Source organism: Amblyomma americanum, chromosome 4 (assembly GCF_052857255.1).
Source record: "Amblyomma americanum isolate KBUSLIRL-KWMA chromosome 4, ASM5285725v1, whole genome shotgun sequence".
In the NCBI taxonomy this organism is placed as follows: domain Eukaryota; kingdom Metazoa; phylum Arthropoda; class Arachnida; order Ixodida; family Ixodidae; genus Amblyomma; species Amblyomma americanum.
In genome coordinates, this window is record NC_135500.1 from 195,273,621 (window position 1) to 195,289,968 (window position 16,348).

Here is a 16,348-nt window from a genome sequence, read left to right on the forward strand (position 1 = left end):
CATCGCTGTACGACACTCCCTCGGGGTGAAGTTCATGGCGATCGAACGGAGGCTATTTCAGCTTAGCCTTGAAAAAAAAAAATAAGAAGAAACATTACTACTAAGGTACATGGATCAGTGTGAAACTCAAAAATTATCAGTACCCCCTCGTACTCTTCATTAATACTAAACCTGTAAATGACTTTTTTTTTTTTTTTCAATACGAAGAAGGCCATTTTCTACGACGATATTTGCTATTTCTCGGTTCCTTAGACGAATCGTGAGTTAACCTTCCCAGTGATGCGCTATCAGAACTGTCAACTCTTTTGCTCTGAACTTTTTAGACGCAATCTAGTTAATCGATAACATTTCTGTTTGACAAAATAGAAAATCAAACACATGCCCCTAAACCCTTGAGCAATGCATAAGACGCAGTTTGGGACAGACTGATTTTTGTTTTCGACGAAAGCGATACAAATAAATCTATATACGTACGTATATAGTAAACGGAAATGTGCTAACATCTAATATTACGATAAAAATACAACGCGAACAGCGCGATTTTGTCTAAGGAACAAAATGTTGTGCATTTTGCTAAGCCCAATCGCTAACAGAGGTTTTTGAATTACTGTTTCCAAGTTAATTAAGGCTGCGATTTGTGCAAGTTGGTACTGATTCATTGTTAAACAGCGGAGGAAGGCAGGAAAGACGAAAGAAAGAACCCGCAAGCAACACAAGTGCTTGTGCTGCTTTTCATTCTTTCGTCTTTCCTGTCTCCCGCTCGCTGTTTAAGAATGCATTTTCTAAAGTTGTCGTGTGCGAACTACGTCGAAAGAAGATATACGTGAAATGCAATTCCGATGAAATGTCCGGGTTATGAGTGGTCGTAACGGGGGTTTAGAGTGCAAGATGTTAGCAGCGTGTGGGTGTGATGCGATATGCGATCGCTTCGCAAGAAAATGCCCGATGGAGTCGCAGGCTGTGGAAGGCATCGCGTTATGCACGCGTGGCATGAATCTAAGCGCCCCTAGCTGAGTATAGCCTCCATGCCGAGCGAAGACGCGACGCGTAGGCGTTTCCGTGGCTGGCAGCTTCTCGCGAGCAGGCTCAAGGAAGAGCCCGGATGCCGCACCGGGTCGCCTATAACTTGCAACAGAGAGGGATTAGATGATCGTCTTGGCATCCGCTGGAAAGCTTTTGCCCCCGCGATCAGTCAGGATGGCCATCAGACAGCCGCGGGGTTTTCCCCATTCTTATAAGAAGCGCGTGTATGGGAGAGTTTCATGTATACGCATCGATTGCGCGCAGAAAATAGAAAAGAAATTGCCCTACAGCTGCTCCTCCCAACAGGTGCGAAGGACATATTTTTTACGTCTGCGTGATTGTCAATATACCGGGTCACTTGTGCAATTCATGCATCTTTGTCTCATTTTTCTTGCCTCATATATAGGAGAATCCACGTGCATTTCATAGTAGTAGTAGTAGTTGTTGTTGTAGTAGCACTAATAGTAGTGGTAGCACTACTAGTAGCAGTAATAGTAGTTGTAGTAGCCGCCGCGGTGGCTGAGTGGCTATGGTGCTCGACTGCTGGCCCGAAAGACGCGGGTTCGATCCCGGTCGCGGCGGTCGAATTTCGATGGAGGCGAAATTCTAGAGGCCTGTGTGCTGTGCGATGTCAGTGCACGCTAAAGAACCCCAGGTGGTCGAAATTCCCGGAGTCCTTCACCACGGCGTCCCTTATAGCCTGAGTCGCTTGGGACGTTAAACCCCATAAACAAAAGCAAACCAGCAGTAGTAGTGGTAGTGATAGTGGAATCGGTAGTGGTAGCAAGACATTAGTGGCGTATCTGCTACTGTTACTGCAAATTGTCTCTTTGGTCTTGAGGCAGGGCTCGTCCAAGTGTGAAGCTTTGGAACTTCAGCAAGGCCTTTCACGCAATTTCCTTGCAAAGAGGAAATTCCTTCATCATGGCGGTGTAGCTTGTACACGCGGAAGAAGTTGGGTGCGGTGGCATTTTCTTCCAGCCTTACGCAAATGCGACCGTGCAGTTCGTATGAGCCTTAGCGCGGTAGCAGCAAATTTCCGCCTCAAAGATGCTGGCAGACGGCTGCGTCTTCTAGCTGAAATTTTCTCCCAAAATGTCTCGGCATCACCGGAACTTCTCCGCCACATGTCCTGCTCTTTTAGTGTTGTGTCGACATCTTGCAGCGCAGTAACGTTTAGCATTAGGAGGGCCATGCAGGCGAAAACCGTCCGGCGGCGCTAGCGTCGAATGCCTCGACATTTATGTGAAGCCTCCACCTGCTAGGTGGTGTTTAGGGGGGTTTTTCTTCTCTACACCTGCCACCTGTCAACCATGCCCCTCTACCTTAATAATAATAATAATAATAATAATAATAATAATAATAATAATAATAATAATAATAATAATAATAATAATAATAATAATAATAATAATAATAATTGGTTTTTGGGGAAAGGAAATGGCGCAGTATCTGTCTCATATATCGTTGTACACCTGAACCGCGCCGTAAGGGAAGGGATAAAGGAGGGATTGAGAGAAGAAAGGAAGAATGAGGTGCCGTAGTGGAGGGCTCCGGAATAATTTCCACCACCTGGGGATCTTTAACGTGCACTGACATCGCACAGCACACGGGCGCCTTTCGCGTTTCAGCTCCATCGAAACGCGGCCGCCGCGGTCGGGTTCGAACCCGGGTGCTCCGGATCAGTAGCCGAGCAACCTCTACCTTCCCCCTCTAGGATTTTAGGGAAGATGAGGGCGACAGCGGACGAAGAATGACTCGGCAAAAACGAAAATGACCCGGACCACAGCAGACGTATACGTTCAAAATATGCAACCTCCCGAAGAACTGCATGTGAAAATATGAGGCTTGTGGGAGCTATTCCTTCTCGCATTGATCGGAAAGAGCAGCCTGCATGGGTAGCACTAGAGTCACTAAATAAAGACTTAAAGAGTACCGTCACTGCAGCACAGCGGTAAGCAGGGGCGGCCATTTTGTTGTTTATCACTGTTGCCAGATTGCCGCTTCGGCGACCTCGCCGCTAACTTTGGCCCGGCCATTTTGTAAACAACGCTGTTAGCCACCCTGCGCTGCGGCGGGGATCGTAGCCGTACGGCATGGAGCCGCTCAGATGCAAACGGTACAGCTGTTGCCTTCAGTTTATGCTTTCGTCGTGCGGAGCTGAAATGCTGCGAAGCGCGGAATCCCTGGTCACTGAGTCGGTCACCGGCAGCACTAGGACTACCACAGTTGCCCGACTGAAAACGCATAAGCCACAAAATGGCTGCCCCCATGAACCGTCGCAGTGTAAACAAATATCACGTGATGCAAAGTGACCAATGATCGTGGCGGCGGCACAGAACAATAGGAGAAAAGAGTGCCGGTACTCTAAGACTTTATTTAGTGACTCTAGGTAGCACTTTGAAGCAGCCTATAGCGCAGTGGCGCAGCGCGCATCGCTTAAACGCTTCGCCATTGGGCCGGTAGTGGCATGAGGACTCGGCGCAGTCTAGCAGTGTGACACATTTTGCATAGTTCCGCAGTCTGAATTAGAATAGAATCAGAATTGCAGTGGATTGAGGAGCGAAAGACAAAGGACTCAGATTTGGAATAGAATAAGAACTGGAATAAATTCGCGAGTGAAAGAAGAATGTTGTCGCATTTCCACCGCATAAATCCAATTGATCTCCCCATATTTTTTTCGGGAAAAAAAAGAGTGTTGCTCCTTACAGTGCAATATTTGAAAAATATGAAAGGCTCGCGTGTCGTCAGCTCAGGAATGGACGAAGGCGCATGTAAGGGGACGAAGGACAACGCTGCCCTTCGTTATAGTTGTTCTTCGTCGCCACACTTGTGTTTGAAATGAGGGAGTAATTACTCACTGGGCATCCACCAAAGCGCAGCCATATACGGTTACAAAGGAAAGCTATACAGCTTTCTCAGAAACTTCGCAGTTATATAAACATTCGTCCTGGTTCGGGGTTCCAACCCGGAACCACCGCTTCACCGGAGCAGTCGCTCTACGAACGGCTAACCGGGGCGGCAAGCATGTGGTATACGGCGAGAGCGAATTGATCAGTAACTCGAAGCGGGAACAGTGTTGGTCAAATGTTTAAGGGAATCAGTCAAGGTGGAGTAGATTTGAAATGAGGGAGTAATTAATTACTCATTGACATCTACCCAAGCGCAGCCATACGGTTACAAAGGAATGCTATACAGCTTTCTCAGAAACTTCGCAGTTATCTACTCCCACATTGCGGGATTCCCCTAAAACATTCGACCACACATGTTTCCGTCCATTCCCTAGCTGACGTCACGCGCGCTATGTACCGACCGGCTCAGATCCAACAAATCAAGAAAGCCTCCTATAATGACGACCCCCTTTCGAAGGTTTTGGTACCGGTATATCGGAGACAGGGTCTGCGGAACCGGGGGGCAAACCCGCACCCCCCCCCCCCCCCCAACATTTCCGCAGAGGGGGCAGCGCCGGACTTCAGCTGTGCTTTATCTAAGCAAACATTGTCGCATAAAACCTTCCGCGCATGAGTATCTTCGTCATCTGCTCCTAAGACACGTGCAGTGATGTCAGGTTCGCAGTTGTTTATAAAAGAGCCCAGTTATTATTATTATTTGTTTTTTTTAGCCCTGATTTTGTTGTTTGCGTTGCGGATGTTTTTGTTATTGTTATTCATTTATTTATTTTATTCCACACCGCAAAGGACTCCTTTCGAGAGTATTACATGGGGGGTGCAGGGATGGGCATGAACAGTGCAATATTCGAAACACTAAAAGCTAGAAAAATCTACAATCATCAGGCTAGTTATAACATGGTAGTACAATTTAAATATCTGAGACTGTAATTGCCCAAACAGGCGAAAGAGAGAACATTATAATACAAATTATTTGCAGGCGATGAAATAATAAAGCATTACAAAAAATGAAACATGTAACGCAGTACGTTTTTAAGCCCTAAAAATAACACGAAGCGAGAAGGAAAAAACAAGTAACGAGAAAAAATATTTAAATACCAACGTAACTGCGTATTAGATCACGAAACTTCGAGGCGTTAGGTTCAGTGGCTAAGTGCGGTAGTGAATGTACCTCATTAGTGAATATCTTGGATCACGTGGCTCCAAATCCCCGGCATTTTACGGCGTGCTCACACTGCTGCTCACTGACCCCAGGCAAACTCAACCTTGAAACGAAACCCGTTGGGGAAGAATCAGATGGCATGCTTGTCAAAAAAAGGAATCCGGGCAGCTGACGAAAAAGAAAGCGGTTTTTCAGCACCCAAGCGTCGAAAACCATCGCTTCCATATCTCTGCCGTCTTTTCGCTCGAAGTGCAGGGCAGTGCAGTCCTTGGCAGGGCTCGCCCTTTCTGCCCAAGGAGAGTCATTGTGAAGAAGACGGTGCCCCGTACTCTTTCAACGGCCCATTCATCTTTCTTTTTTTCCGGTTTTCGCTTGGAAAGGAAGCGCTTTTCCACACATCACGAGTCAAGGCTTTTTTTTTTTTTAAGGCTTCAACTGGCGACAAACACGTTTAAAGCGTGTCGACGACGCTGCTTAGTCCGTTTATGCGACCTGACGTGAGCTCCCCCCTCTTTAAGAGAATGTCCGGACCCCGTAGAGTATCTGTTACGGGTCCAATGGACTTATTTTTGGAAATGTGGCGGAGTGTTTGAAGGTTGCTTCACTCCCGCCACCGGTTGGCCAGGTATTGCACTACCTCCGGGATCGGCCTTGTCTTTAGCGCGTCTGTACTATCCAGTCTTTCTATCCCATCTTTCAACTCTCCTACTATCTGCACGTGGTAGCGATTGTGGCTCGGCTTGAGCCAGTGAGCAGGCCTGTGCACTTTCCTTTTCTTTCTTTCTGGCAACAACAGACAGATATGCAGATAGACCCCTCTTTAAGAGAGGGGACGGGTCGCGGAGGTCGTCGACTCTGCCTGGTCGGCACCATTTGTTCTTGTACCTCAGGAAGTGGGAAGCCACCACCGCCATTGTGGCTGTCTCCCGCAAATCCCTGACAATGAAGCCCAGGCAGCCCGCGTCTGGATCCACTTAACTTTTAGTGCCAGGTAGTCAATTAGAAGCCGGTGGCAGGCGCCGGCAAACTCACCAGCGTCTTACTTCCTCGTGCTTTGGATGCCATGGGTTGTCGACTGTGACTTCTGCTACCACTTGGGGGTCAGTGACTCAACTTGCGGTGGACCCTCTTTGTCTGCGTTTGAAGGGTTGCCTTCGGTCGTTCACCTCGCGGGCGACTGTTCCAGTACGCGTAGAAAATAGATATATTTGTGTGCAGTCGCTGGCGGCGGTGTACAGCCTTTGACCTCAGAAATTGACCTTGACGGTTCATATTCACTGGGGTTTAATCGCCGTGCACGGGTTTCAGATATAAAGGGCAGGGGGGGGGGGGGGGGGGGGGGCATGGTGAGGGAGCGCTTGTGACATAAATACTGAACGGGAAAGGTTCGGTAATCGTCTCATTTTCAAGCATTGTCCTTAAATACGTTAATGCATCTTTTTAACGCAGCATTTAATCATAGCGAACGACTCATTGTCGCTACGTCTTCATATATCCAGCTTTTCAGAGTAAATTCTACACCACGAAATCTGTAGCATATACTGAAAATGTAGAATTCGCTGCTATCATCTGGCAGACTGTCGAAGAGGTCGCAGCACGCATATGAACGTTCAGACCAAGATATATGCTTGTGGCTAGTCAAAATATTTCCGTAATTAAATCCCCGCTTTTCATTGCGAATCGGTTGCCGCAATGACCAAAAGATTGAATTATTTATCTCACAGGAAAGAAAAAAAAATTCTCAGGGACGCATAACGACAGTATTTGTTGGGAATACGATAGTATTAGAATTTTTTGACGCCTTTGCGTCGAGTTTTGACTCCTTCTTTCACGGTTGTGTTTGCGGGCCCCTACACGTCTGTCAGAACACAGCAAGACATCTCTTCGGGTTCCCCCGAAAGTGTCTAGGGGTGGCGACACGCACATAGCGAAGATGCATGGAAACGTGTAGTTGGCGATGTCACTGCCCTCTAGCCGATGGGAATTATCCGGCCTGGTGACAGCGCTTCCCTCCAGGCAATGGGTAGCATCCGCTCTGATGACGTCAAATCCCTGCAGCCAACTTATGGAGGCAAAACGCTAAGGTGCCCGTGTGCTGTGCGATGTCAGTGCACGTTAAAGACCTCCAGGTAGCCGAAATTATTCCGGAGCCCTCCACTACGGCACCTATTTATTCCTTTTTCTTTCACTCCCTCCTTTCTCCCTTCCCTTACGGCGCGGTTCAGGTGTCCAACGATATATGAGACAGATACTGCGCCATTTCCTTTCCCCAAAAAACCAATTATTATTATTGGTTTTTATTTGGAGAGGGGGGGAGGAAGTATCTGTCTCATACATCGTTGGACACCTGAACCGCGCCATAAGAGAAGGGATAAAGGAGGGAGTGGAAGAAGAAAGGAAGAGATAGGAGCCGTAGTGGAGGGCTCCGGAATAATTTCGACCACCTGGGGATCTTTAACGTGCACTGACATCACACAGCACACGGGCGCCTTAGCGTTTTTCCTCCATAAAAACGCAGTCGCCGCGGTCGGGTTCGAACCCGGGAACTCCGGATCAGTAGTCGAGCGCCCTAACTACTGAGCCACCGCGGCGGGTCCTGGAGGCTTCCAGATTTTCTTCTTTGCTTTCAACGTTTTTACTATCGTCAAAAACATTCCACTTTGGTTTTCTATATGCAGACTTAACTACTCGATGCAAGACTAGACAGATGTTAAAAGAAAAATATTGCTACGCATCGGAAGAGTAGACCATTGTTTTTAATATTTCTATAACAGTACTCTACAATATTCCACAGTTGCCTCACATTTGAAATTAATGTCCAAAAACCCTGGATTTGAATCTGTCCTGCGCATCGCGATAAAACTTTAAGCAATCAAAGACGTCCATTCCAAGTCCGAGTGAGGAGGAAAGACTCTTTCAATATTGTCACTTAATTAGTCCGGCTCAGAAGCCTACGTCACCGCATTATCCTCACGAATTAGTTCAAGGCTCCGGTCTTGAGACCCTTGTGGATACCGTGCGCAAAGTTACGGTACGTGCGAAATCATGAAGGCTATTTCTATCACTCAGAAGCACCACAGCCATGGCCTATAGTGGTTTGAGCACATACCTTATGTCTCGGGGTTCGGGGTTCGATCCTCAGAACCTCCGGGTACCCGCAAGTTTCCAGTCGTTACATGCTTTCTGGTGCGCTGCTTCTCTGGGGTGGAATGCTTGGAAAACAGGTCTCTAACCCCGTCTTTGATTAGAACAAAACGCCTTATGCCATGGCACTCCTTGGATAATTATGCTTTTCCGCCATTAAAAGTCATCATCTTCATCGTCTTTCACTAAAAATAATGTTGTCCTTGTAGAAGCATCCCGTTCGAGGGCATTCGAAGGGGCCACAGAGACGGAAAACTATTTTCCCTTGAGCATATTATTTATTTATTTATTGGAAATACCTGCAGCGCCCGAAGGCATTATTGCAGGGGGGATGAGGATACATAACAGAAGAATAGGCCAGAAAAAAAAGAGGAAGAAAAAAAAGCAATACAACAAGGCATGACACAGCAAGTACAAAATGAATGAAATATGAAACAACAAAAAGACATGACGAAAAAAAAAAGCCAACTGACCAAATGATGCTGGACCAACAAGAACGAAGACCGCGTGATTAAAAAAGCCAAAAGAAAGCCAACTGCGCACTCATACATCCGACAGTAACGCGCGGAACATAGACTCGGAACGGCACTCAACAATCGTCATCCATCGAACATGACCGCGCAACCAGCGGGAATCGTACACATACTACTCAGCAGAAAATCGCCTTTAGCACTGGCACCGTAACTAGTAAGCTATAGAGCACGTCGCGAAGTCATGTTTGGCGGTCTATTGCCGGTGGAAAATACCGACCGTCATGAATCTCACGAATTCCGCGTCACGAACGGCTACGATATTATGCCTCCAATAGCTACCAACGCTACGGAGGATATTATTGGGTTAAATTGGACAAGAAAGTTGAGAAAATTCGTAAGAATACACATATAGACGAAGAGCGACGAAATGCGAAGAGAGGAGAGCATACAAAATCGCCAGCTATACTCAAGCGCTATAAATATACGCTACAGCAAAAGACGCCTTCCATCGACGTTTTCGCATGTTTTCTTCGTGAATTCGCGTAACTGCCAGCCTTGCTACCGCTCCTGCTTTTTTTGTTGTTGTTGTTTGACAGTGCCGACTCTGACACGAAGCGGTATAGCTTTACCGTATACCGCTACAGCGACAGCCTCCAACAGCGCATGCGCAGATGACCACAAGCCTCCATACATGTCCGCACCTGGTCCCTCGGGACCATCCGCACGTGCGCATTTGACGCTTGGCGGTAGCGGCGCACGGTTGCGATATATAGTAACGCCTGTGATAAAACGCTTTGAAATCCAATAAAAAATTACGCTTCAAGCATATTTTTGAGCCACGCTTGTCGACGTCGAGAAGTAGTTATCCTTCTCTTTGGCTAGGGCTGAGCGGATTGTTCTGTACTATATCTTTCATTGCTCGGAATAAAGGCGTCTTGTTATTAATATTGTTATTCTGAAAAACAAGAAACGTTGTACTACAGAAGCTGCAAGCAAGACAGAGAAATATTGCTCCCTGCGTTCGAACAGTGCTATCCCCTTTATGTTGGGCCAGGCTGCACAGAGGGTTCCTTTCACTGTCATCTTTTCTCGGCGGAAGTCGTGTCCCACGCGATCAAGCGAAGTGCGGCGGCTGCAGACGCGACAGCCACTAGGATGCGGTCTGTCGCGTGCGTCCTCCAGAGAGCGCGGGGGGGGGGGGGGGGGGGGGGGGGGGGGACATTCGCTGACACTCGACTCGAGGCGCAAGGACGCACGCACAGAAGTGACGGGGCCTTCTCGTGCGTCGCGCCACTCAGAATCTATCTGGGCGTCCTTTGGCGAGCCCCGATTGCCTACTGACCGAGAATGTGAGTCAAGGTGCTCCCTCCTCGATGCCCTCCCGCGCCGGAAGATGCTTCAAGGCCACTGGCCCCGCATTGAAAGGGAAATAACGGGTGAAACCAGCTTTGCCGCTGAAAGTGGCTGCTTTGGGCGCGAGCTGTTCATGCGGCGTTTCCCAAGAAAAGATATCAGCCGATGGCCTCCATGGGGTTCTTGCGCTAAGTGTGCACCATGTGTGTGCGCATGAGTGTGTCAGTGTGTGCGAGTATCAAGGGGTATATTTATTTATTTATTTCAGTTACCCTCTTGGCCCAGAGGGCATTATAGAGGCGAGTGATACAGTATAAAACAAAAAAGAACAGGAAAACTTAATACAGGAGTGCACCGGGGATTATTCTCGTCCGAAAAGCACACGGCAACACGAGGTAACAATCTAAGAAACTAAACAGAAACACTAACGTAGCATGGGAAAGTAGCTAATAAGTGGCAACACCAGTCAATGTTTGTCGTTAAAAACGGAGAAGAGAGTAGAAAACAATATGAAAACCGCATAAAACACACAACAATATAACTGAAACTTGAAAATTAAAGGATCGAGTTAGAACAAAGAAACTTCTATGCGTTATAATGCAAGCATAGGTTTGTCTTGAATACTTCGATATTGTTTGTAAGCACTAGCGCGGCAGGCGGACTATTCCACTCTGTTGCTGTTTTAGTAATGAATGAATATGGATAGCATGCAGTGCGAACGTGGGGGATGCCTACTTTGCACGGATTATCTATGCGCAACGATACATATGTGGGTGGCGGGGTCAGTTCATTTTTTTATAATTATATTGGTGTGGTAAATTTTAAAGAAAAGGCACAAATGGTACGGTAAATTTTTCTGCGCATCGACAAGTATGCTGTTGATAAAGTTTTTTTTTCGTGAGTGTTACGCTTGATAGACGACCATACTAGTCACCAAGAAAAAAACGTGTAGAGCGATTTTGGACTGCCTCAAGGGCATTAGTTAATCGTCGGTATGTGGGTCCATACTGATGAGGCGTATTCGAGTTTAGAGCGAACAAGTGTTTTATAAAGAATTAGTTTCACAGATGACGGTGCCATAGAAAAGTTGCGTTTAATAGCATGCGGTTAGCGGTTGCGATAATAGAAATAATTTGTTCATTCCAGATCAGGATTGATGTTAGAATAACGCCGAGGTACTTATAAGATCTTACTGATGTTAGTGAAGCATGATTAAGGCAGTAAGAGGGAGGGCATACAATTCCGCGGCGTGAAAAGCGCATTAGTTTAGACTTTGCCGTGTTAAGTGTCATATTCCCATGTCGAGCACCAATCGGAAATAACGTTAAGATCACCTTGAAGTACAGCTATATCGTTAGTAGTCATTACTGCCCGGTAGTGGACACAATCATCAGCAAAAAGTCTGACTGAGGATTTGAGATTGTTTGGTATATCGTTAATGTAGATGAGAAATATAAACAAGGGGGCCAAGCACGGACCTCCGTGGGACACCTGAGGTCACAGGAAGTGATGACGACATGCAACCATTAGCGCGCAGGAACTGGGAGCGGTTTGTTAAAAGGCATTCAATCCAGGCTGGTACATTCTGGTTAATATTTAGTTTACTCAATTTACAAAGAATTCTGTGGGACACTTTATCAAGATCTCGCCGAAAATCCAAATTTATGCAATCAATTTCGAAGTAAATAAGGAATCTCGTTTGTAAACGCAACTAATTGAGTTTCGCATGAGAAATGTTCCTAAAACCATGCTGACAGGAAGAGAAAAATGACATCGATTCTAGAAAGCTTGCTAAGTGAGAGAATATGACGTGTTCCATGAATTTGCATGGTATAGAAGTTAAAGATATTGGCCGATAGTTAGTTGCCACGTGTTTATCACCAGATTTGCGAAGCGGAACAATGCTGCCGATCTTCCAGTCGTCAGGCAACATCCCAAGAAGAAGCGGCTGTTCAAATATCTTGGACAATGCGATCCCGGAATATGTCTTTGTGCTTCTTAGCACTCTGCTATACTAATATTGTCTGGGCCACGGGAAGAGGACAATTTTAAGCGATCTATTACGTTGAACAAACCATCGTAGTCCAATATTACTGCATCCATCGGAAATTTAGAAGCACTGTTGTAGATGGCAATAGAGGAATCAGTGTCATAAGAAAAGGCTTCGGCTCTCATTTAGAATGTTGGCGCATTCATTGTAGACACAAATTTGGACTGTTAATCGAGGAGTAATACTGCCGAGTTGTGTTGTGCCTTGATAATGCTCCAGAATTTTTTGGACTATGTATAGGGAACCTCGAACAAATCAGTGAAGGTGCTGCTGCGTCAGTTCTATTCACTTCTCTGGAAGGGATGAAGCTTTTACTGTTGTGCCCACGGGGCTGGCAGGCGCAGCGACTGGTACTTCGATCTGCGGAAAATGTAACGTCATTCCTATCGCATGGCATTCATTCACAAAGACACTTGTTTGTGCCACAGGAAAGAATATTACGACATTCGATGAAAACGAAGTTAGGAATCGAATGAATTTGTTGAACCCATTTGACGGAGAGCACAGGAACGGAAGCAGGCGAATCTCGACGCCAGAGACACAGTGACAATATTCATGCTAAATAAATTACAAAAGCGTCAAAGCATTGTGACACTATTTTACCCGTATAATTTTGTAGTCATTCATTTATTGATATGAAACACGTCAAATAGCAGGAGGAACTTAGGTCCTCAAGCCTCCCAAGCTAAGGACTGTCAAATGTGCTTAAACAGCGTCGCTACACGGCTTGGAAGCAAACCCTTGGCCTGCATATTTTGACAAAGACTGTACGTGCTGGTGCAGCCACAGTGTCGACGGCATTGAATTGTGCCCGGGCATCTGTCCGTGAACAGATGGGCAGCAATAAAATTGCGCTGCCATCGTTAGAAATCAACTATGTTTACGAACGCAGGCTTCTTCGGTTGTGACAAGCGATCTTAACAAATTAAATCATGTCCGCACACATTGATAGTTTGCGCCAGGCAAAGTTTAGATTTTAAATGCGTATAGTCCGCGCACTGTATAATCCTGAAAATAGGGTATAGCGTTTACCTCCTGAATCAAAGATCTGAAAATTTCAGATCGATTAGATATTGCATAAAGGCGCATAATAAAATTCATTAATACCCTGCGTTCCTGCATTCACGTCACTGCCCAGTTTCTCATAAAAGTGGCAACGTATAAGCAGTCTGGTTTGACATTTATGCGTAATCTTCAAAGGAAAGAAAGTATTATTAACATTATAGGAAATATAATGTTTCCATTATGTACTGAACATTCGCAATGACACCTTCACTGTATTTTTCAAACGGATATTTGCAAAGGCAGCCATTCTGCACCACGTTTGATGCCATAAGAGCCTTAAGAAACATTATGCTGCTTGCCGAACGCTACGAAGAATTCCCCTTTTTAATGTACCTATGTCAAGTCGAAATCAAGAGGAAAGAATGGGCTTGGGCAGGACATGTAATGCCAAAGCAAGATAATCGCTGGTCCTTAAGGGTTACGGAGTGGATTCAAGAGAATGCAAGCATAGCAGGGGGCGCCAGAAAGTTAGGTTGACGGAAAAAGTTTGCGGGGACACGGTGGGCGCAGCTGGCAAAGGACAGGGTTAATTGCAGAGATATGGGAGAGGCCTTTCTCCTGCAGTGGGCGTAGTCAGGACGATTATAATGGTGATGATCAACGAGACAAGGCAGACCTAGCAGATGTGCCTGCGTTCCCAAAACAAACTACTTGATATTTTTTACACCACAATACGAGAGCTAAAAAAAAATTGGTTGATAAATTGGATTGATGCTGTGGAAATGTCATAGCATTCTTCTTTCAGTCGTCAATCTATTCCAGTTCTTATTCACTTCGAGTTGAGTCCATTGTTTTTCACTTCACAATCTACTGCAATTGTGATTCTTTTCCATATCCGACTACGCAACTATACGCAAAATGTGTTACACCGCTGCAAGTCCTCATAGGTGCACTACCGGCGCGACGCTGCGGTTAAGCGTTGTGCCACTGGCAGGTGGCTGTTTCAGACAAAGGTGGCGCTTATAATACCCAAGTTGCTCTTTCCGAGCAATACCCAGGAAGAACAGATCCCACAGGCCTCATTTTTGCACACAGGTACAGTTCTTCGAGAGGCTGTATATTTTGCACGTGTATACGCTTGCTGTTGTCTCGGTCACTTTCGTTTTGCTGAGTCATGCATTCTAATTCTGTTTGTTCATGGCACAGAGCAATCTGTGAATTCTGTAATGTAATTACACGTATATTGCAATTTTTTATCGTCACCGAATGACGCTGGTCCCAGTCAAGCAAGACTCCCTGTTGGCTTTGCTGGCCCATGTTCTTATGTATTTGTTTGAGAGACATGAAGTAAAATTGCTAGGGTCATCATCGTCGTTAGTCTCAGGTATTTAATCAACTCCAAAATGTTTAATAGAATTCAGAAGAATCTTCCAAAACGCACTGCATTAAGATCCATGCATATACTGGGTTTCATAAAAGTCTTTCAAAAACTTTCAAAAATAGGATTTTTGGAGTAAAAATGTGGCTTTTGCGGCATAGCATTACAAGCGCTGGCGGACACCGGAAAGCCGGCGAATTGTCTTAAGTAGTAAGCTACTTAACTAGTTTTAATAATTAACTTGTTAACTAGTAGATTAGGCGCCTAGTTGCAATTAGAGATTTGTAGCCGATCGTCAGTAATAGCCATATCAATTTTTAGAATACCGAAAACGCGGTTGCCCTTGGCGCCATGGTTCGACAAATTTTGGCTTTTTCGACTAGTTATGTGCACTGGAAAGATTGCTCTGCCTGCATGTTTTTCGAAACCGCACGTATTTTGGTACGATGTAGCCAAATTTTGTCGAGCCACAGCGCTGAGGATAATCGCGTTTTCGAGACTCTAAAAACTGATATGGCTATTACTGACGACCGCCTACAAATCTCTAATTGCACCAGGCGTCTAACTCTACTAGTTAAAAATTCGATGATTAAAAATTAGTTCACCGGCTTACTACTTAATACGATTCACCGATTTCTGGTGACCGCCAACACGGTAATACTATGCCGTAAAAACCCATATTTTCACCCCAAAAAGCATATTTTTGAAAATTTTTGACATCCGCCGCGGTGGCTCAGTGGTTAGGGCGCTCGACTACTGATCTGGAGTTCCCGGGTTAGAACCCGACCGCGGCGGCTGCGTTTTTATGGAGGAAAAACGCTAAGGCGCCTGTGTGCTGTGCGATGTCAGTGCACGTTAAAGGTCCTCAGGTGGTCGAAATTGTTCCGGAGCCCTCCACTACGGCACCTCTCTCTTCCTTTCTTCTTTTACTCCCTCCTTTATCCCTCCCCCTACGGCGCGGTTCAGGTGTCCAACGATATATGAGACAGATACTGCGCCATTTCCTTTCCCCAAAAACCAATTACTATTACTATTGAAAATTTTTGAAAGCTTTTTTTGAAACACCGGCATAGTATATATTTCGCAGCATTTGTCATTTTTCCAAAGCGCTAAAACAGCACGGACAAAGAAGGAACAGACATGGAGAAACGTGCACCACAAGCCCGATCCGCCACTCTTCTGAATTTCACAGCATTCCCACGCCGGAAGATCTGCCCTATCGGCAGCTCGAGGGGACAACAGCTCCAGGTTTCCTGCCTTTGTTTGGAACTTTGCGGACATTGGCTCGGCGCGCACTCCTCATCCCATGATTGACATCTGCATCGCAGGAGGTGTCGCCCATGTCGCCTGCGGGCCCTCGTCGCAGATGACGCGTCTCTCCCGCGCGAGCAAGGCCGCAGTCGCGGGCCGCAAGGCCGACTTCGGCGGTGTTCTTCTGGAGGAGCGAGCGAAAAAAAAAAAGGAGTAAAAGTGGCCCAAGGTCGGGCCAAGTCAACCGCTTGCGCAATGCCAGTCAGGTATTCAAAGAGGGCTCCCCCTTTCTATAAATATGGAATACCCAAATGCGCTGACAGAATCCGCGCGCACATCGCCCGCCGAGACACGTACCCGCAGCGAAGGCGGAAAATCAGCGCTGGCGGATGAAGCTGCAGCGTTCGTTTTTGGCATCGCGCAGCACCATGCGTTCACCGGAAACAGCACAGGGTTGGGTTCGCTCTCGCTGCTGAGTTTCAGGTGCAAGGTTTATGGTTCACGGGGGTTTAACGTCCCAAAGCGACTCAGTCTCTGAGGGACGCACCCGCCGAGGTGGCTCAGTGGTTAGGTCTATACTGTTCCGGAGTAACCGGGTTC